General features: G+C 45.4%; 1 protein-coding gene across 1 annotated transcript in view; it reads right to left on the bottom strand.

Annotated features, from left to right (window-relative positions):
• Positions 1-382: 382 nt before the first annotated feature.
• The window catches only part of ZZEF1 (zinc finger ZZ-type and EF-hand domain containing 1), a 142473-nt gene continuing 115861 nt past the window's right edge, over positions 383-26994 (bottom strand). The window contains exons 58-60 of the transcript XR_013824983.1: positions 5888-6053; positions 3789-3955; positions 383-487 (exon numbers count right to left, since the gene is read on the bottom strand). The gene's annotated coding sequence lies outside the window, so the exon portion shown is untranslated. The remainder of the gene's footprint in view (positions 488-3788; positions 3956-5887; positions 6054-26994) is intronic.

Genomic DNA, 26994 nt, shown 5'->3' with positions numbered 1-26994 from the left:
CACCCTCCCGCCTCTCCCCATGCCCTAGGTGGGGACCCCCACACTCTGACCTCCGCTCAGCCCTGCCCCTCAGGGATATCCAGCTTCCCTGGCCCACACTCATCCTCATCACTTGCAGCTGCCCATGTTGTCCCACTGGGGCCACATCTAGCTCCCTGTACACAGTAAGAAGTTTCTTTGTCTCTGGATCTCTGCTCACTCTGTTCCCTCTGCCATCCTCTGGGGCTCGTTCCTATTAGACCTTAAGGCCCAGAAACCATGGCTCATCCCTGGGGCCAATAAGACTCCCATCGCCCGTATGACCCCATCAAGCTCCCCGCACCCTGGTGTTCACTGTCTGCCCTGCACCCCTGTCTGTAGTCACCCTTGAAGGCAGACTCACCTCAGTTCTCAGGAGGTGTCAGGGAGGGTGTCTGAATGACTGAGTTAAGGCAGGAAAACTCCAGAGCCTCTTCCTGGGAAGGGGGCACACCTGGCCTTCAGGGACCTGGGGAAGTGGGGCTTTGTCAGCAAGTGGGACAGAACAGGCACCCAGGGGCCTTCGGCCCTGGACACCCGGACCATTGCATTTTGGCCAGAGGAAGCTGGCCTCCTTTCCCTGCATCCACCTCTGTGGGACCGCCCTGCACAGCATGGGGGCCGGGGCCTTGGGTCAGGCTACTCACTCTTTAGCTCCTTGAGGCAACTTCCTGTCGTTGTCCCCTTATCTCGCTGGCCAGGCTGAGGAGAGGAAGTTGTCCTCTCCCTCCCAATGGTGGACAGAGACACCCTCCTGGACCTCAGGCGGGGGGAGCATGTCATGTGAGGGTGCGCCTGCTTCTTGCAGACCTGCCTTCTCCTGGTGCTGCTACTAGAGCCCCCTTCCTAAGCAGCCATGCTGCTACTCTCCTGCTCCCCATGGGCTCCCCAATTAACATCAACTCCTCAGCCCCTTGGACTTTAGTCACTTTGACCTGTCTTCTCCTTCCCTGCCTCTGCCCATGCTATTACCTGTAGTAGGAAACTAGTTCTTCTCATCTTTACCTGTCTAAACTCTCCTTACTCTTTAAAGCCAGGCTCAAATGCTACCTTCTCCGAGAAGTCCTCTTTGACCCCTCAAGAGCCAGTGACCGTGTGCCTCCTGCGTGGCCCAGCTTTTCTGTGCTCCGCCCTATTTGCCTGGATTTTCAGCAGAGCATCCAGGCTGTGCATCCCTCCAGGACAGGAGCTGCATCGGAATCATCACAAGGTCTCTACAGGGTGGCCCAGTGCATGAAGGTCATTATAAAGTTGCCCTCTAGGCTGGGGATCTCCTGAGACTGAAAATGTGTCTATAACACTCATCATTGCCTCTCAGTGCCTGGCATCTGGTCTGGCACTTACTAGACTCTCAAAAATACTGGTTCAATGAACACGTTCTTAGCCAATGCAATAAGAGAAGAAAAGGAAATGGGATACAAATACTGGAAAGTGAAAGACTGAGTAAGTATAATCACATCCAGGAGCTGTGACAGTCTCACCATGGATATATCAGAGTTAGCACTCCCATTGTATGGACAGGGGTTTAAGGCCCAGAGAGAGGCTGGAATTTGCTGGAGGTCCCACAGAGGGTTGGGTTACCTCCTAGCTCTGTTACTTTTTCTGCCACAGTGTCTGGCACAAGCACATAGTTCCTCGGCTAGTCTTGGGCTGTGCCTATCAGCACCTTGGCCAGTGAGGTGAGAAGCCCTGCTTGGCAGGGAGGAGGTTTCATTCCAGGTTCCAGGCCATGCCTGACCAGTCTGCTTATAGGATCAGCTGGTAGTGGATTGTAAGAAGTTAAAACACAAAACCCCTGTTTGCCTTGTAAATGGTTACACCTGACCAGGCTTCTAAGACAGGCACAACTTGAAAAGGAATGTGAGACCTGGGACTTGCTCCCCGGTACAGAGAAAGGCCTTTGGCCTGGGGGTACCTGAGGGCAAGGCTTTTCTTGGTTAGACCCTCAGCCTGGAGAACCATCCCTGCCTCCTGTGCGCAGAGAGCAGGGGCTGCTGGTTCAGCCTTACCCAGCGGGTACCCACAGGCCTGGGGCTGGATTAGTGGGGCTGGTCAAGTCCTCAAGCAAGGCTGGCTCCTTCTGGGCACAACCCTGGCCATGGGAGTCTGAGAAAGCCCCCTCCCCTCTGGACCCAGGGTCTCTGTGCAGTGGGGGTGGGACAGAACAGTGTCTGGAGTTCACAGGATCCATGGTAGGAACTTGCTTACAGGGTCCACCCAGGAGCAAAATCAGGACAAAGTGGCAGGAGACCCAGGTCTGTCCTTGGCTCAAAGGCTGGGGGCAGAGGGAAAAACTCAGGTCTCTATTTGTGGTCCCCTTGCTGCCTATAGTCACAGGCTCCATGTCACTCCTGGCCTGTTCTTTACCCTCTCAGGGCCCAGCTGTCCTGACTTTCCCTCCTCAGTGCTCTTTTGGGTCTCTCACCAGCAGTGCCAGGTCTCCGCCCCGGTGTTCCCTGTGTGGCGGCCAGCCCAGCTCCCTGGGGATATCCTGTCATTGTGGCCCAGAGCCTAGGCACTGCCTCTTGCCAGGTCAGCTCCAGTCCTCTGGGTCCCTTCCAGGTCCCCAGGTGGGGCCCAGGAGCCCAGAGAGGTTAGGGAAGTTGGCAAAGGCACCCAGATCCCCAGCGTGGCAGACCGGGCATGGTGCCCAAGACACCTGACGCCTGGGCCATGGCCAGCCTCTGGGCAGACGCACCGGCAGGTCTCCCTGCCCCATTGCCCACTCTCTGGGTGACCTTGGCATGTCCTCTATTTCTCTGAGCTCCCTCCCTGAGGCCATGACTTACAGCCAACCCAGCCCAGGCCCTGGCCTCCAGTAACCGGGCTCCATGAAAATGCCCAGACTTGCAAACTGGGTTCCATTTGCCTTTCATTCCCTGGAGTCACACACCCCCTCATTTGTGTATTCAAATCAACCCAGGCCCTCCTGGGTGGGTCATTCACAACCAGCTGCTGGGGTGGAGGGAAGGATGGGACCTGGGCATGGGATCTGCCTTGGACATCTCACAGCACTATCTGCTCTGGGGGTATAAAGTAACAACAGCCAGGCACTGTGCTGAGTGCATTATTTAATCTTTACCAGCAGGTTCTTACACCCCTTACACTTTAGAGCAGGCTCTTACACCCCTGCTTTATAGAGCTGCCCAATGAGGTAAGAGCCACACAGTTGATACATAGGAGAGCAAAGCTTTGAACCCGGGCCATCTGGCCTCAGAGCCCAGGCTTTTAACCACTGTGCTATTCTGCTTGTGCTGGGTCCCTAGGCAATGCAGGGCTAGTTTCCTAACCTGGCTCTGACTCAAAGCCCCTGCTCATGACCACTAAGTTATACAGCCTGGTGAAAGCTCTGAGGAGGGGCCAGGGTCCCCAACATGCCATCAGCATCCACTCCAGGTCCCTGAGATGGCAGTCACCCTTGACTGGGGAAAGAACCCCACCTGAGAAGACCATAGGCTTTAGTTTTTAATCTCAGCTCTGCTGCGTGACCTGGGACAAGTGACTTCACCTCTCTGAGCCCCAGTTTTCTCATCTGTAAAATGGGCAACATAGTAGACCTAAACCCACAGGTCATTCTGAGTGCTAAGTGAGCTGGTGTATCTACAGTGGCCAGCATGGGCCTACTGGGCCATAGATCTTCAGAACCCATCTTTCACTTGTGTCCACTTCCAAGGACCCAGCCCGGTTCTGCCCTGTCTTCCCCAGGACACTCCCCCTCTGGTCAAACTGTCTGTGACCTGACCAGGAAGCTGGCCAAGGGCAATACCCACCCAAATCCTGGAGGCAAGACGCCAACAGGCAGGAACAAAGAATTTTCCATGGCTCCGCAGTTAATGAGGAACTGACACTCTTCTGGGCCTCAATTAGTCTTTCATTCTCCTCTCCTTCCCTCAGATTTCCATCACTGGTGATATTTAAGTTGGAATTCTTCCCAGGACTTCAGGAACCCAGCATGGGCAAGTGGAAAACAATACAAAAAAAGAGATAGGTGTATTTTTCTAAAGGTAGTGTTGGCAAGCTTGCACTCTTGGTTATAAAACATATTACAAAGCAGCAAGTATCAAAACCAAATGATTTTGTGTTTAAATCAACTCAGCTGGGCTTCTGTCAATTTTCAGACATTGCCGAAATACCAAGAGAAAGATATGGTCCCTTCCCTCAAGAGGGTCACAGCCTGGCTGGTACATACCCAAGTAGCAGGTACTTAAGCGTGTGTAGTAGTTAAGACTATGCTCTCAGGAGACAGACCTGGGATTAAACTGCTACTAGTTACCAGGCATGTGATCTTGGACAAGTTACTAAATGAGTCTCAGTTTCATCATTTGTAAAATGGGAGTGATAACAAGACACACCTCAGTGGACTGCTGTGAGTTTAACTAAGAAAATATATGGCATTGATAGTTGGGTACCCAACATAGGTGCCCCCTTTTTGCTAACAGAGCCCTGACTTTACTCCAGGTAGCAAAGACTTTGCCCCAGCCCAGTGCATGAATCATGAGTGATTTAAGCCAATCGCAGGCCAAAATCCTCTTTGCCAGATACTGTTTTTCTCAGTTTCCTGGCTGCTGAGGATGGCCATGTGACCCACTTATAGCCAGTGAGGTATAAGGGGAAGCCTGCTGAGGGCTTCCTGAATAAAATACAGAGGATGAAGGCTTTGCTTTCCCTGCTTCCTCCCTATGAAGAGTTTTGATGCCTGGAGCTGCAGCAGCCATTTTGTGGCCATGAGGCATCCAGCTTAAGGATGAGAAACCTACCCTGAGGATGGCTATGTGGGGAGGCATTGCTGAGCTGCAGAACAGCCTGAGATCGCCCACAACCAGACTTCTTGTTCTGAAAGATGATTTTAAAAGTCTTTATTCAAAGCAAGTGGGAGATGAGTTATGTAAAAGATAAATGGTGTGGGTCACTCCACTTGCCTTTCCACTCAGTGTGTAAATGGGATGGAGCTGTGAATCTGCTGGGCCCAAGTATCTCTCAGGACCTCAAGGTGCAAAGGTAGCCTTGGGTGTGGGCTCCACTGGAGAAACCAAGGCTGCCCCATGTCTGGCTGGAAACCACCAACAGGTGATGGCATCTGGCTCCCCACCCCTTCCTGGAGGGTTTCAAGGGTGATTTCACTCATCCTCAGTTTTTGCCTTATGCGCCTGGGCCATCCATGCATTTGAATCAGAACTGCCGGAGGTGCCCATTACCCCGCTGGATGGAACAGGTGGAGGGAAACCAGCAGACAAGGGGCTGACTCCCCACCAGAGGTTGCCCAGGGAGAACAAAGGGAGGAAAAGGGAGAAACATAGCTCATTTAGAACCTAAGTGATTGATTAGTCTGAATTCATGAACCAAGGTTGTTCCCTACAACAGGCTGCCTGTGACCTCACGCAGGTCTTAGCCCAGTGTTAGCACAGGCTCTGGGGTGAACAACTTGACATCTCAAGAGCTGGCTGCATTTTACATTAAGTGCCAATGAAGACAGGGAGGGTCTGGGATTTGTGATAAAGGGGGGCGCCCAACCAAGCTGAAGCCCATTTGGGGTCTCGGTCCCCAAAACTTTCAAGTGGTTAACTTCCTGGGTTGTAAATATTCTGAATTGGGTTTTTTTGGTTGCTTTTTTTTTTTTTAACAGGAGGCAATGTGGTTAAGGGGAGGTTAAGAGCGCAGGCTCTGCTCTCTGTTTCGCTGTCTGAGAAACGGGAATAATGCTAGAACCCACTTCATCCGTTGCCACGTGGCTCTGAGCACGGGGCCTGCCCCGAAGGACAGCCTTTGTGGTGTCGCTCCACCACCAGGCAGAGAAAGGCATTCGGAGCACAGACCAAGAAGCGGTTAAGGGACCCAGTGCCCGATGAGGTGCTGCGGCTCTGTCCCTCACCTTAAAAATGACAAAATAGTGGAACCCAGGGCATCTGACCTGGAAAGACCCCTGAGTCATCTTCTGTTTTCTCTCCTTGCGCAGGTTGGACTCGAAGCCCGCAGAGACCAGGAACTGTCCCAAGGAGAAACGGCAAGGCCACGTAGAGGGGAAAGGGGTCAGAGTCCTGAAGAAACAGGGAATGTTGTTCTTGTCAGCAAGAAGATAAATGAGGACAGATGAAAATGATACACGTTTGTGTGATGACGTTTTCTACCATAAATGTCAAGAGAACCACCACAGAATGGGAGACACAGAACAGCCACAGGACGGGAACCACCTGGGACAGCGATGCTGGTGGCAGCAGCCACACGCTCTTGCTCACGGGTGGCAATGCTGGGACCTGGCACCCGCTGGACCACCGCCTACAGTGGAGGGAAAACCCGTCCCCGGGATTTTTTGAGGTATCCCCTTCTCCAAGGGAACTAAGGGCACCTGCTACAGAATGTTCATGCCTCTGCCCAACTCAGGGACAGACGCACAGACATGTGGTCAGACAGTCGTCTTGGCCCCCCACCCTCACATCCCCCACTGCCTGCCCTTCCCCCCAGGCTTAGAGAGTGGATGTGCCTGGCCTGGGAGCTGGGATATCCCCATTCCACTCTGTACCTGGGACCACACCTGTTCTGCAAATTCTGGCAGACCCCAGCCCTGCTTTGGACCTCAGTTTCCCTTCTTGCACAGTGGGTGGGGGATGGGGATGGGATGTATAGGAGGGGTCAGGTGGTCTCCAAGGCTCTCCCCCTCCAGTTCCAGGTCTGTGACGTTTTACACTGTTTTAGGCAGAAACGTTTGCTCAGAGGAAACCTTCCACAGAGCGTCAGTAGTGGGCATGGGGGAGGGGCTGAGGGTGGGATGGGGTGGGGCCTCACTTGCTCCGCTACAACCCCTGAGTGGACAGAGCCCTGCCCAGCTGCTGGGTCCTGGGCAGTCCCTGCCCCTCTGGCCTCAGTCACCCTGCTGGCACAGCGGGGGCTGGACAGGATGGTCTCACCAGCCCTTTGAGTGTCCCTCACTTCACAGCCTCGAGAAACCTCTCCAGATGCACCTTGGGCCTTCTCATGCCTTGGGACCAGGCCCCTGCTCTGCCCCAGCCCCCACACCTCCACCAACCCTCGCCCAATGGGGTCTCTCCTGGCTTGCCTCCTCCCCTCTGATTGGGCCTCCTGGGTCCCCTCAGTCCCCTTAGTCTAAGCAAGGAGTGAGTGATGTAGGCCAGCAGGAAACCAGTCACGTGCCTGGGATCTTCCAGCGAAAAGGAAAGGGGCACCCGGAAGGTCCCCACGGGTCCAGCAGAGTCTGAACTGGATGTGGAGGACAAATCTGGTCTCTTTTCAGTTGCAGGGGATACAAGCCCAATTTAAATAGGCTGAAGCACAAATGGGAAATTATTGGCTCATTTCTGTTCAAAGTCCAGGGGACGGCGATGGCTTCAGAAACGGCTGCATCAAGGGTTCTCAAATTATGAATTGGGGAATTTGTCTCTCTCTGCCTCTGGGATGTTTCTTCTGTGGTGAGTCCAGGGTTCTCTCCTCATGGTGGTAAAATGGCCGCCAGGAGTTCCACCTAACATCTCACTTGCATGGTCACCCTAGAAGAAGGAGATTCTCTCTGCCAACAGTTTCATGAAAAGCCCCTGATTTGAGTCTCATATCCTGTGCTCCCATGGGATGTGGGTCCTGTGCCCCTTCCTGAACAAATCCTTGTCATGCTCCAGTTGGCTATATGGAGTCACATGCTCTAAACCCGGGAGATGGGGGGTGGTGAGGAGGAAGAGGGAAGAGGTCAACACAAGGGCTGAAGGGGGTTCCTCAAAGGACAGTCAAGGCGCTGAACCTGGAGGAAGGGGTGCTGAGCAGGCGGGAACATGAAGGGTCACCACCACTGTGGGAGCATGCCAGGTCAGGGACCTTCTCCACGGGCACTAAGAGGGGCCAGCTCTGTGTGAGCTTCTGTGATGGTCCCAGGGGGAAGGGAGGAGGCTCCTGTCCAGCCCCGGGCTCCAAGGAGCCCCAGCAGTGGCACAGTCTTCAGGGAGGAGGCGTAAGGGCACAGGGTGAGTGCTGAGTGCAGAACAGCCCAGAGACGAAGCCTCATGGATGATGGAGGGCTGAGGAGGGCCCGTGGCCTTGGTGGACGAGTCTCTCTCCTGGGAGGCTGGGAGACTCTCGAGGGAAATGCCGTCTGATCCTTATTCGTAGAAACAGGAAGTGATAGCTTCCTGAGAGCAAACTGACCTCATCCCCAGGCCCCGAGCCATCAGGGGTCCAGCCACTTCCAAAAGCATGTGGTTACAGGTCACACGAGGAAGCATAACTAATAGGTCCACATCTTGCCTCTCATTCCTCTTCTAGCCTCAAAGTGAATCATCATCCCCTTAAATAAAGGTACCCCTTGATCAGGCCCTTAGTAAGGGAGCACGGGTGGCGTGTCATAAACTCGATCCATCCCACTGAGTCTTTCTGACTTTAATACCTTTCAAGTGTGGCTGCTTCTCATGTGCTAATTACCCCCATGTGTTAATACCACCATGTGCTCACACCTCCATGTGCCGATCATCTCCCGTGAGCTCACACACTCTGTGTGCCAGTGTCTTCCAGGTACTAGCTTCATTCTGGGCTTGTGGAGGGCTTTGAACAGCACAAGTTAGTACTCGGGACTACGCTCAGTTTTACCTGGGTATTGACGGCTCCTTGCTCTGAGCATCAGTCAAGGCCAGAGTCTGGGCCATAAAGGATAAGGGCTGTCCCCAGAGTCTCCTGGAAGTAACAGCTCTGGAAGAAATTCCTGCTGTGCCTCTGCCAGTCTTTCTGGCTGGGAGAGCAGGGAGCAAGCAGAGCAGCTAGAGCCGAGAGGCCAGGGCGCTGCCCTTGGCCCTGGCCCTGGCTCGCTGGGTGACCTCGGGGAACTCCTTGAGCTTCAGACCTCCTCGAGCCACCCGGTAGGCCCTCTGGATCTGTGCTGGCAGATTCCTGGCTCCAAGGTGAGCCTGGGCCAAGCCACAGCCTCCCTCCTCTGCCTTCCACTGCCACCTCCACCCGGCGGTTCCCATGGCGGCAGCCTCGGTCCTCTGTTTACTCTGCTCTCTGTGATTTTTCCACAACAGGCCATTGAGGACACAATGCCAGCTTCCCCCCGAGGAGGTGCTGCAGAGCCCACGCCCACAGCCAAACAGCGGATGTGACTCTCCAGCCCGGCGGTAGGGGGTGGGCGTGCGTCTCAGACTCCCATGGCCCCGGGCCTAGACCTCAGCCTTCTGAGAGGGGTGCAGAGAGCCCGGGTCAGATTGGGGTTCCAACCCCAGAAACATGCGTGAAACCTACAGCAAGTCGCCTGCCCTCTGAGATGACTCCCAGGCGTAAAACAGGTCATGTGCCAGCCTGGGGGCCTCTGTGAGGCTCCAAGAGCCCACCAACGACAAAGGGTCTGCCTTAGCTCCTCTCAGAGGCAGCCCCTGCCCGGCATCCCCAGGCACGAAGGGTCGGAGACTCTGGGCAGCAAATGCTTCCTGCCGCAGCTGGCTCCAAGCCAAGCACTGCCTGGCCACGCTCAGGTCAAACCAATAGTATGGCTTTCGCCCCGGCCTCCGGTCCCCAGCCAGGAGCAGGCCCCGGGTGAAAATGCCAAGACACAAATCCTAAGCGTCACTGGGTTTTGTGGTCCTAAGTGTATATACCATCATTGTAAACAACTAAATATAGAAATAATTGGAAAACAAGTGTCCTTAGACCTCTTGGGTTCCTGGCATAAGACAGTAACTTGACACTGGGCATGCAGTATGTGCTAGGTGTAATCTGAGCACTTTGCCTGACTTTACTCCCTTTATCCCCACTGAGGTTTTCCTCCTTTGATGGTTTATCTGGGCTCAGAAAGGCTAAGTGACTTGCCCAAGGGCACATACTTGTTTATGTTAGGTTCAGGAGCTGAACTCTAACAGTTAGGCCCCTGAAGTTCAGGAGGCTGATCTCTGTGCGACGTTGCCTGGAAATGCTGACATCTATTGTTTTGAGGTGCGGAGTGGGACCCGTTATTTTTCCAGGAGCTTAGAACAGTCCACCAGGCACTCTAAGCCTGACATCCTCTAAGGATCCTTGTCCTCAGGGCCATCCAGGCAGGGTGGCTGAGGAGCCCTCAGCTCCAGGCCTTCTGTCTCCTGCCTCAGCCTTACCCCAACCCCAGACTCTGGGCTCTCTGGTCACTGGTGGGCTCCCCCTCCGTTCCAGCCAGCCCACCTCCGGTCCCCTCATTTCAGTGTCCTCCCACTTCTCCAGCTTATTTCCCCACTTGCTTTGTCTTCTTGTCCGTCTTTACTCATCATATTCCTTTCTCCTAGTCTATCCTCATCTTCTGAAACCCAAACCATCCTGACCTGAGCTGGGTCCGGCATTTAGTACACCTGTCCTTTCCGAAAAGGTGTGAGTGTGTCCTCTCTTCAAGGTTCTCAGGGGGCCTGGGAGACACCCAGTCCAGGGGTCTGTGTGGCTGGGACAACTGGATATTCACATGCAACAGACTGAAGTTGGGCCCTTACCTCACACCATATACAAAAGTTAACTCAAAATGAATCAAACAGTTAAAACTATAAAATTCTTAGAAGAAAACATAGGGGTAAATCTTCATAAGCTTGAAATTTATAATGGTTTCTTAGATATGACACTAAAAGCACGAGCAACAAAAGACAAACAGATAAATTGGACTTCATCAAAATTAAAAACTTTTACAAAGGAGGCAAGAATATACAATGGAGAAAAGATGGTCTCTTCAGCAAGTGGCACTGGGAAAGCTGGACAGCTGCATGTGACACAATGAAGTTAGAACACATCCTCACACCATGCGCAAAAATAAACTCAAAACGGCTTAGACTTAAATATAAGACTTGACACCACAAAACTCCTAGAAGAGAATATAGGCAAAACATTCTCTGACAGAAATCATAGCAATATTTTCTTAGGTTAGGCTCCCAAGGCAAAAGAAATAAAAGCAAAAATAAACAAATGGGACCTAATCAAACCTATAACCTTTTGTACAGCAAAGGAAGCCATAAACAAAAAGATAACCTATGGAATGGGAGAAAATATTTGCAAATGATGTGACTGACAAAGGCTTAATTTCCAAAATGTACAAACCGCTGATGCAGTTTTCAGTATCCAAAAAAACCAAACAATCCAATCAAAAAAATGGGCAGAAGACCTAAACAGACATTTCTCCAAAGAAGACATACAGATGGCCAACAGGCACATGAAAAGATGCTCAACATCATTAATTATTAGAGAAATGCAAATCAAAACTATGGGTTGGCCAAAAAGCTCGTTTGGTTTTTTTCTGTACAATGGCTCTAGTAGCCCTTAGTTGTCTTTCACTTCATTCGAAACAACTTTGTTAGATTGTATTGTGACAACTGTCGTATCAGTGTGCATTTTAAAAAAACTTATCAAAATTGGTGAGTTTTTGTGTAACCATTTTAATATTGAAGATGGAAGAAAAAAAGTAACATTTTTGGCATATTATGCTCTATTATTTCAAGGAAGGTAAAAATGCAACTGAAACACAAAAAAAGCTTTGTGCACTGTATGGAGAAGGTGCTGTGACTGATCAAACATGTCAAAAGTGGTTTGCGAAGTTTTGTGCTGGAGATGCTCCACGGCCAGGTAGACCAGTTGAAGTTGATAGCGATCAAATTGAGATATTAATTGAGAACAATCAACGTTATGCCACGCGGGACATAGCTGACATACTCAAAATACCCAAATCAAGCGCTGAAAATCACTTGCACCAGCTTGGTTATATGAATCGCTTTGATGTTTGGGTTCCACATAAGTTAAGTGAAAAGAACCTTCTTGATGTACTTCTGCATGTGATTCTCTACTTAAATGTAACAAAAATATTCCATTTTTAAAACAAATTGTGACGGGCGATGAAGAGTGGATATTGTACAACAATGTGGAATGGAAGAGATCGTGGGGCAAGCGAAATGAACCACCATTAACCCCACCAAAGGCCGGGATGCTGTGTATATGGTGGGATTGGAAGGGAGTCCTCTATTATGAGCTCCTTCCGGAAAACCAAACGATTAATTCCAACAAGTACTGCTCCCAATTAGACTGACTGAAAGCAGCACCTGATGAAAAGTGTCCAGAATTAATCAACAGAAAACGCATAATCTTCCATCAGGATAACACAAGACCACACGTTTCTTTGATGACCAGGCAAAAACTGCTACAGCTTGGCTGGGAAGTTCTGATTCACCCACTGTATTCACCAGACATTGCACCTTCGGATTTCCATTTATTTCGGTCTTTACAAAATTCTCTTAATGGAAAAAATTTCAATTCCCTGGAAGAGTGTAAAAGGCACCTGAACAGTTCTTTGCTCAAGAAGATAAAAAGTTTTGGGAAGATGGAATTATGAAGTTGCCTGAAATATGGCAGAAGGAAGTGGAACAAAACGGTGAATACGTTGTTCAATAAAGTTCTTGGTGAAAATGAAAAATGTGTCTTTTATTTTTACTTAAAAACCTAAAGAATTTTTTGGCCAACCCAATAAAATGAGGTATCATCTCACACCAGTAAGAATGGCCATCATTAAAAAGTCTACAGGGCTTCCCTGGTGGCGCAGTGGTTAAGAATACGCCTGCCGATGCAGGGGACACGGGTTCGTGCCCTGGTCCAGGAAGATCCCACATGCCATGGAGCGGCTGGGCCTGTGAGCCATGGCCGCTGAGCCTGCGCGTCCGGAGCCTGTGCTCCGCAATGGGAGAGGCCACAACAGTGAGAGGCCCACGTACCGCAAAAAAAAAAAAAAAAAAGTCTACAAATGGGAATTCCCTGGCGGTCCAGTGGTTAGCACTTGGTGCTTTCACTGCCGAGGGCCCAGGTTCAATCCCTGGTCGGGGAACTAAGATCCCACAAACCGCACAATGAGGCCAAACAAACAAACAAAAAACCTACAAATAAATGCTGGAGAGGGTGTGGAGAAAGGGAGCCCTCCTACACTGTTGGTGGGAAAGTAAATTGGTGCAGCCACTATGGAAAACAGTATGGAGGTTCCTTAAAAAAATTAAAAATAGAGTTGCCATATGATCCTGTAATCCCACTGCTGGGCATATATCCAGAAAAGAAGAAAACTCTAATTTGAAAAGACAGATGCACCGCAATGTTCACAGCAACACTATTTACAATAGCCAAGACATGGAAGCAACCTAAGTATCTTTCAACAGATGAATGTATAAAGAAAGCGTGGTATACGTTTATGAATGTATAAAGAAGAATGGACAGTCCCTCCCATCAGGAAACTTGCACAAGCCTCTTAGATAGCCTCATCCACCAGAGGGGAGACAGCAGAAGCAAGAAGAACTACAATCCCGCAGCCTGTGGAACAAAAACCACATTCACAGAAAGATAGACAAGATGAAAAGGCAGAGGGCTATGTACCAGATGAAGAAACAAGATAAAACCTCAGAAAAACAATTAAATGAAGTGGAGATAGGCAACCTTCCAGAAAAAGAATTCAGAATAATGATAGTGAAGATGATCCAGGACCTCAGAAAAAGAATGGAGGCAAAGGTCGAGAAGATGCAAGAAATGTTTAACAAAGACCTAGAAGAATTAAAGAACAAACAAACAGAGATGAACAATACAATAACTGAAATGAAAACTACACTAGAAGGAATCAATAGCAGAATAACTGAGGCAGAAGAACGGATAAATGACCTGGAAGACAGAATGGTGGAATTCACTGCTGCGGAACAGAATAAAGAAAAAAGAATGAAAAGAAATGAAGACAGCCTAAGAGACCTCTGGGACAACATTAAACGCAACAACATTTGCATTATAGGGGTCCCAGAAGAAGAAGAGAGAGAGAAAGGACCAGAGAAAATATTTGAAGAGATTATAGTCAAAAACTTCTCTAACATGGGAAAGGAAATAGCCACCCAAGTCCAGGAAGCACAGAGAGTCCCATACAGGATAAACCCAAGGAGAAACAGGCCCGGACACATAGTAATCAAACTGGCAAAAATTAAAGACAGAGAAAAATTATTGAAAGCAGCAAGGGAAAAATGACAAATAACATACAAGGGAACTCCCACAAGGTTAAGAGCTGATTTCTCAGCAGAAACTCTACAAGCCAGAAGGGAGTGGCATGATATACTTAAAGCAATGCAAGGGAAGAACCTACAACCAAGATTACTCTACCTGGCAAGGATCTCATTCAGATTCGATGGAGAAATCAAAAGCTTTACAGACAAGCAAAAGCTCAGAGAATTCAGCACCAGCAAACCAGCTCTACAACAAATGCTAAAGGAACTTCTCTAAGTGGGAAACACAAGAGAAGAAAAGGACCTACAAAAACAAACCCAAAACACTTAAGAAAATGGTAATAGGAACACACATATCGATAATTACCTTAAACGTGAGTGGATTAAATGCTCCAACCAAAGACACAGGCTTGCTGAATGGATACAAAAACAAGACCCATATACATGCTATCTACAAGAGACCCACTTCAGACCTAGGGACACATACAGACTGAAAGGGAGGGGATGGAAAAAGATATTCCATGCAAATGGAAATCAAAAGAAAGCTGGAGTAGCAATACTCGTATCAGATAAAATAGACTTTAAAATAAAGAATGTTACAAGAGACAAGGAAGGACACTACATACTGATCAAGGGATCAATCCAAGAAGAAGATATAACAATTATAAATATATATGCACCCAACGTAGGAGCACCTCAATACATAAGGCAACTGCTAACAGCTATAAAAGAGGAAATCGACAGTGACACAATAATAGTGGGGGACTTTAACACCTCACTTACACCAATGGACAGATCATCCAGACAGAAAATTAATAAGGAAACACAAGCTTTAAATGACACAATAGACCAGATAGATTTAATTGATATTTATAGGACATTCCATCCAAAAACAGCAGATTACACTTTATTCTCAAGTGCGCACGGAACATTCTCCAGGGTAGATCACATCTTGGGTCACAAATCAAGCCTCAGTAAATTTAAGAAAAGTGAAATCATATCAAGCATCTTTTCTGACCACAACGCTATGAGATTAGAAATCAATTACAGGGAAAAAAAAAACATAAAAAAACACAAACACATGGAGGCTAAACAATACGTTACTGAATAACCAAGAGATCACTGAAGATATCAAAGACGAAATCAGAAAATACCTAGAGACAAATGACAATGAAAACACGACGATCCAAAACCTATGGGATGCAGCAAAAGCAGTTCTAAGAGGGAAGTTTATAGCTATACAAGCCTACCTCAAGAAACAAGAAAAATCAAAAATAAACAATCTAACCTTCCACCTAAAGGAACTAGAAAAAGAAGAACGAACAAAACCCAAAGTTAGCAGAAAGGAAAGAAAAAATAAAGATCACAGCAGAAATAAATGAAATAGAAACAAAAAAAAAAAAACAATAGCAAAGGGCTTCCCTGGTGGCGTAGTGGTTGGGAGTCCGCCTGCTGATGCAAGGGACACGGGTTCGTGCCCTGGTCCGGGAAGATCCCACATGCCGCGGAGCCGCTGGACTCGTGAGCCGTGGCCGCTAAGCCTGTGCGTCTGCAGCCTGTGCTCCGCAACGGGAGAGGCCACAACAGTGAGAGGCCCGTGTACCACAAAAAAAACAAAAAACAAACAGACAAAAAAACAATAGCAAAGATCAATAAAACTAAAAGCTGGTTCTTTGAGAAGATAAACAAAATTGATAAACCATTAGCCAGACTCATCAAGAAGAAGAGGGAGAGGACTCAAATCAATAAAATTAGAAATGAAAAACAAGTTACAAAAGACACCACAGAAATACAAAGCATCCTAAGAGACTACTACAAGCAACTCTATGCCAATAAAATGGACAACCTAGAAGAAATGGACAAATTCTTAGAAAGGTATAAACTCCCAAGACTGAACCAGGAAGAAATAGAAAATATGAACACACCAATCACAGTAATGAAATTGAAACTGTGATTAAAAATCTCCCAACAAACAAAAGTCCAGGACCAGATGGCTTCACAGGTGATATTCTATCAAACATTTAGAGAAGAGCTAACACCTATGCTTCTCAAACTCTTTCAAAAAGTTGCAGAGGAAAGAACACTCCCAAACTCATTCTATGAGGCCACCATCACCCTGATACCAAAACCAGACAAAGATACTACAAAAAAAGAAAATGACAGACCAATATCACTGATGAATATAGATGTAAAAATCCTCAACAAAATACTAGCAAACAGAATCCAACAACACATTAAAAGGATCATATACCATGATCAAGTGAGATTTATCCCAGGGATGCAAGGGTTCTTCAATATATGCAAATCAATCAATGTGATACACCATATTAACAAATTGAAGAAGAAAAACAATATGATCATCTCAGTAGATGCAGAGAAAGCTTTTGACAAAATTCAACACCCATTTATGATAAAAACTCTCCAGAAAGTGGGCATAGAGGGAACCTACCTCAACATAATAAAGGCCATATATGACAAACCCAAAGCAAACATCGTTCTCAATGGTGAAAAACTGAAACCATTTCCTCTAAGATCAGGAAAAAGACAAGGATGTCCACTCTCACCACTATTATTCAACATAGTTTTGGAAGTCCTAGCCACAGCAATCAGAGAAGAAAAATAAATAAAAGGAATACAAATTGGAACAGAAAAAGTAAAACTGTCACTGTTTGCAGATGACATGATACTATACATAGAGAATACTAAAGATGCCACCAGAAAACTACTAGAGCTAATCAATAAATTGGGTAAAGTTGCAGGATACAAAATTAATGCACAGAAATCTCTTGCATTCCTATACACTAATGATGAAAAATCTGAAAGAGAAATTAAGGAAACACTCCCATTTACTGCTGCAACAAAAAGAATAAAATACCTAGGAATAAACCTACCTAAGGAGACAAAAGACCTGTATGCAGAAAACTATAAGACACTGATGAAAGAAATTAAAAATGATACAAACAGATGGAGAGATATACCATGTTCTTGGATTGGAAGAAACAACATTGTGAAAATGACTATACTACCCAAAGCAATCTACAGATTCAGCGCAATCCCTATCAAACTACCAGTGGCATTTTTTGCAGAACTAGAACAAAAAAATCTTAAAATTTGTATGGAGACACAAAAGACCCCGAATAACAAAAGCAGTCTTGAGGGAAAAAAACAGAGCTGGAGGAATCAGACTCTCTGACTTCAGAGTATACTACAAAGCTACAGTAATCAAGACAATATGGTACTGGCACAAAAACAAAAACACAGATCAATGGAACAAGATAGAAAGCTCAGAGATAAATCCACACACCTATGGTCAACTAATCTACGACAAAGGAGGCAAGGATATACAATGGAGAAAAGACAGTCTCTTCAATAAGTGGTGCTGGGAAAACTGGACAGCTACATGTAAAAGAATGAAATTAGAATACTCCCTAACACCATACACAAAAATAAACTCAAAATGGATTACAGACCTAAATGTAAGACTGGACACTATAAAACTCTTAGAGGAAAACATAGGAAGAACACTCTTTGACATAAATCACAGCAAGATTTTTTTTGATCCACCTTCTAGAGTACTGGAAATAAAATAAGGAAATGGGACCTAATGAAACTTAAAAGCTTTTGCACAGCAAAGGAAACTACAAACAAGATGAAAAGACAACCCTCAGAATGGGAGAAAATATCTGAAAATGAATCAACGGACAAAGGATTAATCTCCAAAATATATAAACAGCTCATGCAGCTCAATATTAAAGAAACAAACAACCCAATCCAAAAATGGGCAGAAGACCTAAATAGACATTTCTCTGAAAAAGACATACAGATGGCCAAGAAGCACATGAAAAGCTGCTCAACATCACTAATTATTAGAGAAATGCAAATCAAAACTACAATGGGGTATCACCTCACACCAGTTAGAATGGGCATCATCAGAAAATCTACAAACAACAAATGCTGCAGAGGGTGTGGAGAAAAGGGAACCCTCTTGCAGTGTTGGTGGGAATGTAAATTGATAAAGCCACTATGGAGAACAGTATGGAGGTTCCCTAAAAAACTAAAAATAGAATTACCATATGACCCGCAATCACACTACTGGGCATATACTCAGAGAAAACCATAATTCAAAAAGACACATGCACCCCAATGTTCATTGCAACACTATTTACGATAGCCAGGTCATGGAAGCAACCTAAATGCCCATCAAGAGACGAATGGATAAAGATGTGGTACATATATACAACGAAAATTACTCAGCCATAAGAAGGAACAAAACTGGGTCATTTGTAGAGACTTGGATGGATCTAGAGACTGTCATACAGAGTGAAGTAAGTCAGAAAGAGAAAAACAAATATTGTATATTAACGCATATACGTGGAACCTAGAAAAATGGTACAGATGAACCGGTTTGCAGGGCATAAATTGAGACACAGATGTAGAGAACAAATGTATGGACTCCAAGAGGGGAAAGTGGCAGGGGGTGGTGTGGTGGTGTGATGAACTGGGAGATTGGGATTGACATGTATACACTGATGTGTATAAAATGGATGACTGGGGCTTCCCTGGTGGCGCAGTGGTTGAGAGTCCGCCTGCTGATGCAGGGGACGCGGGTTCGTGCCCCGGTTCGGGAAGAGCCCACATGCCGCGGAGTGGCTGGGTACGTGAGCCATGGCCGCTGAGCCTGCGCGTCCAGAGCCTGTGCTCCGCGATGGGAGAGGCCACAACAGTGAGAGGCCCGCATACCGCAAAAAAAAAAAAAAAGGATGACTAATAAGAACCTGCTGTATAAAAAAATAAAATTCAAAAAAAAAGAATGGAATATTACTCAGCCATAAAAAGGAATGAAATAATGCCATTTGCAGCAGCATGGATAGACCTAGGTATTATCATACTAAGTGCAGTCAGACAGAGAAAGACAAATATCATATGATATCACTTATATGTGATATCATATGTGATATCATATGTGATATCATATGTGATATCATAAGTTACAAATGGACTTATTTACAAAACAGAAACAGACTCACAGACATAGAAAACAAACTTATGGTTACCAAAGGGGAAAGGGGAAGGGATGGATAAATTAGGAGTTTGGGATTAACAGGTACACGTTACTATATATAAAATAGATAAACAACAAGGACCTACTGCATAGCACAGGGAACTATATTCAATACCTTGTAATAACCTACAATGGAAAAGAATTTGAAAAAGAATATATATGTATATATGTGTATATATATATATGTGTATATATATATATGTATGAATCACTTTGCTATGCACCTGAAACTAACACATTGTAAATTAACTATATGTAAATTTAAAAAATTTAAAACTTTAATGCATCAAAGGAACTATTAAGAGAGTAAAAGGACAACCCATAGAATGGGAGAAAATATTTACAAGTCATATACCTTTATCTTTACTTTTATCTAGATAAAAGTCTAGTTTAAAAAGACACAGGATAAGCAGGGTGTATCTTACTTTTACTCCAAGATTTTTTGGAGAACACATTCTTTAAATGTAAAGACATAATAGTAGAGAATGCAGAATTTACACAAAATTCTAGCTACCATGGGAGACTTTAAGAAATGTGGAACGTGAAGTCACGCATGTGGGGGGAATGTGAGTTCAACTTCTTGCTCTCCTGCCAACGAGGGACTTGTACAGGAGAGTTCAAAATCTGCAAGGCTCTGCGGATGGAAGGACCCAGAGGGCTGCCTTGCTGGGCAGGCTGGTGGGGAGACCACAGACAAGGTCAGCCACCAGGAGGAAGCCTGGACCTTACTGGGTCTGTCACTGCCACGTCCGAGCCTGGCACAGCACCTGGCTCCTAGCTCACTGAATTAGGCCTCTTTTGTTTGCAGGTAACAGAAGCTGATCTCAGAGTGGGTGTGCAAAAATGGGGAAACTCTCGGCTCCTGTGACTGACAATTTCAGGGTAGCTGGTGTCAAGATGGCTGTATCAAGGGATGAAGCATCCTCATTCTTATGCTCCTGACAGGAGCGCAGAAGGGCCATGCTGATGTTCCTGTGTCCCAGCAACCCCCGTAGAGAGAGAACTTCTCTTTCTCCACAGTTGCGGCAAAGGTCCTGGGACAGAGTTTCATTGGAATGACTTGGGTCACGTGCCCACCCCTGGATGAATCACTGTAGCAGGGGAACAGAAGACTCTGATTGGCCAGGCCTGAGTCTGGGCCAGGAGTGGGCATCCTGCTGGGTTAGCCCCAGAGAGAAAAACTTCTGTGAGAGAAGGGAAAATGGCAAGAACAGGTGCTTTATGTAATAATATACATGTATATTTACTGACATGTAAAAACGTTCACAGTGTATTACTAAATGAAAAAATAAGTTATAGCGTCTACAAGTTTTTTGACCTATAGTGAAAATCTCACAACATTTGCAGTAAAATATTAACATTGGTCATCATTGGCAGCGAGATTATGGGAAATATTCTTTTTGCTTATCTGTATTTTGAAAAAAAAATTTTTGCAATAAACGTGTGGTACTTATTAATAAGAAAGGAAAATAAGAGTTGGCTTTTTGGTTTTTGTTTTTTTTAACATTCTATTGTGAGAGTTTGCTTTTTCAAGTTTTGTTTTTAAATTTGTCACAGGGTTTGGCTTTCTGAGCTCCAGGCTGGAATATGTGGCGGGTTTCCTGCTTGGGGAATTGTGTTTTTCCAGGTTGCCTGAGAGGCACTGGGAGTTTGGAACAAACAGGAGCTAGCTGCCTGTTTCTCATGAAGCCCTGACTCTGGGGCAGCCCCTGGACCTGGGTCACCACACCACCCTTAATGCTGAGCCCCACATGCCAGGCCTCAAGCCTGCGTATTTAATTTTACCCTTATTTGCATGAGCACTGTTACTCACGCAGTGTTAATGTTGTGAGACTTTTCCTTATGGGGAAAAAATATTTTTTCTTATATAAATGGGATTGTTGACATTATTTATATCTTGTTTTTTTATTTAGTAATACGTCTGTCTTTAAGCCAGCATCACACTATCTTGAAGTTCTGTTGCTTTGCAGTAAATTTTGAGTGTGAGTTCCCCATTTTTCTTTTTTCAGGATTGTTTTGGCTATGCAGGGCCCCTTGTCATTCCATGTGAATTTTAGAATCAGTCTGCCAGTTCTTCAAAGAAGTGAGTTGGGAATCTGACAAGGGATGGCACCGAATCTATAGATCAGTTTGGGGACTATTGCCATCTTAATAGCAATAAGTCTTCTGATCTATGTATATGGAATGTTTTAAAATCTATTTAGATCTTTAATTGCTTTCAACGATGTTTCATGGTTTCCACCAATAAATTTTGCACTCCTTTTGTTAAATTTACTCCTAAGTATTTTATTATTCTTGATGCTGTTTTTTGTTTGTTTTTTTGGAATTGTTTTCTTAATTTTTCACTGCAAATATGTAGAAATGTAATTGATTTTTTATATATATTGATTTTGTATTCTGCAACCTTCCTGAATTCATTTGTTAGTTATAGTAGTTTTTAGTGAATTGTTTAGGATTTTCCATATACGAGATCATGTCATCTGCAAATAGCGATAATTTTACTTCTTCCTGTCCAATACAGAATCCTTTTATTTCTTTTTCTTGCCTAATTGCCCTGGCTAGAACCTCCAGTACAATGCTGAGTAGAAGTGGTGAGAGTGGACATCCTTGTGTTGCTCCTGATATCAAGAGGAAAGCATCCAGTCTTTCACTAGTAAGTATGATGTTAGTGGGTTTTTCATAGACGCCCTTTATAGAAGATCTCTTCTACTCCTAGTTTGTTGTTTTAATGAAAGGGTGTTGGATTTTGTCAAATGCTTTTTCTGTGTATTTTTTTTTTTTTTGCGGTACACGGGCCCCTCACCACTGTGGCCACTCCTGCCGTGGAGCACAGGCTCCGGACGCGCAGGTCCAGCGGCCACGGCCCACGGGCCCAGCCGCTCCGCAGCACGCGGGACCCTCCCGGACCAGGGCATGAACCCGCGCCCCCCGCATTGGCAGGCGGACCCCCAACCACTGCGCCACCAGGGGAGCCCTTTTCTGTGTATTTTGATGATCCTGTGGTTTTTGTTTTTATTCCATTGATATGGTGTAGAGCATTAATTGATTTTCAGATGTTAAACCAACCTTGCGTTCCTGTGATAGATTCCATTTGCTCATGGTGTATAATTATTTTCTGTGATGTGGGTTTGTGCGAGTATTTTGTTTAGGATTTCTGAATCCAATCTCGTAAGAGATAATGGCCTATAGCTTTCTTTTCTGGTGCTATCTTCACTATTTTGGTGTCAGGGTAATACTGGTCTCATAGAATGAGTTGGGAAGTATTCCTTCCTCTTCCACTTTTGGAATAGCTTGTGAAGACTTCTTTGGTATGAATTCTTCTTTAAATTTTGGTAGAATTCTGCAGTGAAGCCATCTGGTCCTGGGCTTTTCTTTGTAAGTAGTGTTTTGATTACTAATTCAGTATTTTGTTAAAGATTTTCTATTTCTGGGAACTCCCTGGTGGTCCAGTGGTTAGAACTTGGCGCTCTCACTGCCAGGGGCCCGGGTTCCTGAAGGTAGTTTGTTATCTTTACAGGAATCTATTCATTTCATCCAAGTTATCTAATTTATTGGCATACAATTGTTCATAGCCTTCCTTTATAATCCACTTTATTTCTGTAAGGTTGGTAGTAATATTCCTTCTTTCATTTCTGATTCTAGTAATTTGAGTATTCTTTTTCATTTTCTTGGTCAATTCAGCTGAAGTTTGTCAATACGGTTATCTTTTCAAAGACCCAGGATTTGATTTCATTGATTTTTCTCTCTGCTTTTCGAACTCTATTTATTTCCACTCCAGTCTTCATTCTGCTTTCTTTAGGCTTAGTTTGCTCTTACTTTACCATTGTCTTGAGGTAGAAGTTAGGTTACGGATTTAAAATCATTCTTTTTTTAATGTAGGTAGTTACGGCTTAAAATTTCCTCTAAGCATGGCTTTAGCTGCTCTTTGGTGTTTTGTGTCTTCATTTTTATTCACTTCATTTTCTAATTTTCCTTTCAATTTCTTCTTTGACTCATTGGTTATTTAGGAGTATGTTATTTAATTTTCATATATTTGTGAGCTTCCCAAATTTCTTTCAACAGAATAACAAAGAGACACATTTGTGGGACTTCCCTGGCGGTCCAGCGGTTATGACTCTGCGCTTCCACTGCAGGGGGCACAGGTTCAATCCCTGGTCGGGGAACTAAGATCCTGCATGCAGTGCGGTGCGGCACCAAAAAAAAAAAAAAAGAGAGAGACACACACACTTGTGAACATGTTCTAAGGTTTCTGCAGGATACGTTCCTGGGTGTGAAATTGCTGGGTTAAGGGTAAATATATTCAGCATTTACTTAGATCTTGCAGAAACGCTGCATCAGTTTGCACACCCACCAGCAATGTGTGAGAGATCTGGGTAAGGTAGAATTTACTAGTTTTTGTGAACCTCATAGATCAAACAACTGTTTGAATTACATTTCAATTATAAATGAGATTGCACATTCTTTTTCATATGTTCTTTGGCCAGTTGTATTTCTTTCTCTGGAATTTATATTGATGTAAGGTGTGAGGTAGGAATCAAACTTTGTTTTCCACATCTGACCCAGCATGCTTTCAAGCTTTCCTCTCCTTTGCAATAGTTCTAACCTTTGTATAGTCAAAGTTGTCCATCTCTCCTTTATGGCTCCCATCTTTGATGTCATGCTGTTTGACACTGCCTCTGTTGGACAGAGCTCTTTATGCCTGGCTATGCTGGGCCTCCGTTGCTCAGGGCCTCACTGGAGTTCTTGTCAGAAGCTTCTCTTGTTTAAGGAGCAGCCCAGGGCCCCCTCCCTTAGCAGAGAGGCAGGAACGGGATGGCTGTCTCTAAGAAGGATGGTGAACCTGTAAGCTTTGTGACTGACATGTCTAGGACCCACGTTTATCCTCTCTGCTTTTTCTTTTTAAAATTTTATTATTTGGGGACTTCCCTGGCAGTCGAGTGGTTAAGACTCTGTGCTTCCACTGTAGGGGGCACAGGTTCGATCCCTGGTCAGGGAACCAAGATCTCACATGCCACGCAGCGCGGCCAAAATACATAAATAAATAAAATCTTATTATTTTATTTTTAATCTTCATTCATTCCTTTCTGTTATCTTGCCTACGTTTATTTTGCTTTTTGATTTCTAACTTCTTGACATGAACACTTAGTTCATTTAATTCTGCTTTCTTTATGTTAGTAAAAATTCACTTATGGTTATGATTTTCCTTGAATAAAGCTTTGACCACCCTCCACATGCACAATTTTTATATTTTTTCACTGTCATTAACTTCAAAATAGTAATTGCAGTGTGGATTCTCTTTTTCACCGAAGAATGACCTATGATAGTTCCCTTCCCTTCCGTTTCCTTGTTCTGGTGGCTAGATTTCTAAACCTTTTGTTAATAACATCTGGTCTTAACGGCATATAATTTCTGCTTTAAGTTTTTCATTGAGATATAATTCATAGAACATAAAATTTACCATTTAAAAGTCAAACACAATTTAGTAGTTTTAGTGTATTTACCACGTTGTGCAACCATCTCCATGATCTAATTTCAGAGTATTTCCATCACCCAATTTCTGTTTTTAAAATACTTATTGAGAAACCCACTCACATTAAGTCAAGTAAAAAGGGGAACACTCTCACAGAAATGAAGTGGAAGAACAATAGCTGGACTTCAGAGGAAAAAGAAAGAACCAGGAAGCTACTCTAGGGCTGGGAATCTCTTATTGAACCTCTTTCTTTTCATCTACTCCAATATCTACTCTGTAGATTAGTTTCATTCACTTGAACATGGCTCAACATGACCACCAACCCCAATTTTACGTAACTCTTTAGATCCACAGTTTGCCACAGTTTTTTGTGTCCTAAAATCCTTATTTCCTAAAGGGTCTGATTGCCGTAAGTTGGGTCAGGTGTTCACTCCTGATCCAATCACCTGTGGCCATAATGGATGGTTACTTGCTCACCACCCCCCCAGCTGGGCTAGGAATGGGGTCAGGTTCCCTTAGAAAGATTATATGGGAAGAGATGTGATGTCCAGCATATCTAATACAATGGCCTGAAATAGGATCCATTTTTAGGAATTATCCATGAGCACTGGAAAAGAAGGCCTTCTCTATGGGCATGATCTGCATGTACACACACAAGCACAGGTACGCACCCACACTTACTTAAGAACAGAGCAGTGCTATTAACTGCTGTAAGACTCTTGAACAGAGAGACGGTGGGTGATTGTGTTGTGGTCTAGCCAGCCTGTTAGTAGCATGATGGGAAGTTGAGTGGAGGTGCCCCTGTAGGAACTAGACATTCCCGCTGCCCATCAGCCTGGGAAGAATTGGACCTGGGAGAGAAAGTGAGGACTTGGAGCAGGGGCTGGTGTAAGGGGCTTTATTTATTTTAAAATTTATTTCATTGAAGTATAGCTGATTTACAATGTTGTGTTAATTTCTACTGTACAGCAAAGTGATTCTGTTATTTATACATATATATGTATACATATATACACACATATGTATGTGTGTGTGTGTATACATATATATATATGTATACACACACACACACATTCTTTTTCATATTCTTTTCCATTATGGTTTATCACAGGGTACTGAATATAGTTCCCTGTGCTATACAGCAGGACCTTGTTGTTTATCCATTCTACATATAATAGTTTGCATCTGCTAACCCTAAACTCCCAATCCATCCCAGTATAAGGTGCTTTAGAGAGAGGAAAAGGTAGCTCCTGTCCTTTCTGAATCCTGAAGGGCACTTCCTCCCATCCTTTGACTGATGACCAGAGCTAGCCAGTCACCTGTGGTAGATTTGGCTGTGCTGTGGCTCCTGCCTGCTCTGCCTTGACCATCTGACAAGCCTTGATGAGCTGCCCAGTTCAGCCCTGGTTGTGTCATGTGCAGTAAGAGGAAGGCCTATGTCCATACCCAGCCTGCAGGGCAAAGGGAGCACAAGGCCCCCAGGGAGCATGACATGGTCCACCCGGAAGGGGACCCTCAGGGACGGGAGGCAGGCCTAGGAGAGTCAAGGTCCGGGAGGGTCAACTGCCCTCCTTCTCAGGAGGTTCTCTCTCCATAGGCAGTCTCGGCGAAGGGGAGCTTTGTCATGAAAGCTTCCTTACAACTCTGCTGTTCATTTTTTTTTCAAATAACCTGCTGGTAAATGAGAAGGATGTCACCTGCCTTCCGTTACAATTGCTCAATTCTCCACACATTTCTAGCAGTGCTTGCCTTATGTAATTTCTGGTGGGATTTCGTACAGAAAACTGTTTTAACTGCAAATTACACTCTTAAAAAAAAAAAAAAATATATATATATTTGGCTGCGCCAGGTCTTAGTTGCAGCATGCAGGCTCTTAGCTGTGGCATGTGGGATCTAGTTCCCTGACCAGGGATCGAACCCGGGCCCCCTGCATCAGGAGCGTAGAGTCTTAACCACTGGACCACCAGGGAAGTCCCACAAATTACACTCTTTATCCGCAGAAAATATTGATCCATAAAATGACATTTGGTCCAGTTAAATTTTTTGTCTTGAATTGCATTGCCTAATACTAAATGACCCTGATTTTCTGGTCTCATCTGCTTGGTATACCCGTGCTCATTCTTTTCCATGTAACCTTTTTTTTAGATCGGTTGTTTTTGGATGTTTTTCTCCACTTCTGTATGGGAAACGTCTATACCACTAATGGATGAGGGGCATCTTGCCCGGCAGGGTAGCTGAGTGGTTGAGCAGGTGTGCTGGTGTGACCCACAGCACACCTCTGTGGGGCTCTCCCGGCACATCTCCTGCCCAGCTGTCATGGATGCTGTGCTGCTCAGCAGTTCTGGGCTGACAACCTGCAAACTCATGGGTCTCCCAAGTAGCTTTGTAAACATGAACTTAACTCATGGCTAGAAAACATCAGTTAACAACTCAGGGAAGCATCACATGAAGAGACAGTGAGAGGCTGTCGCCACCGGGGAGTCAGTGGTGGGCAGTGGTCA

The sequence above is a fragment of the Stenella coeruleoalba genome, assembly GCF_951394435.1.
Source record: "Stenella coeruleoalba genome assembly, chromosome: 19".
Taxonomy (NCBI): Eukaryota; Metazoa; Chordata; class Mammalia; order Artiodactyla; family Delphinidae; genus Stenella; species Stenella coeruleoalba.
Note: the sequence above shows the minus strand (reverse complement) of the source record. Positions and strands in the feature narration are given on the sequence as shown.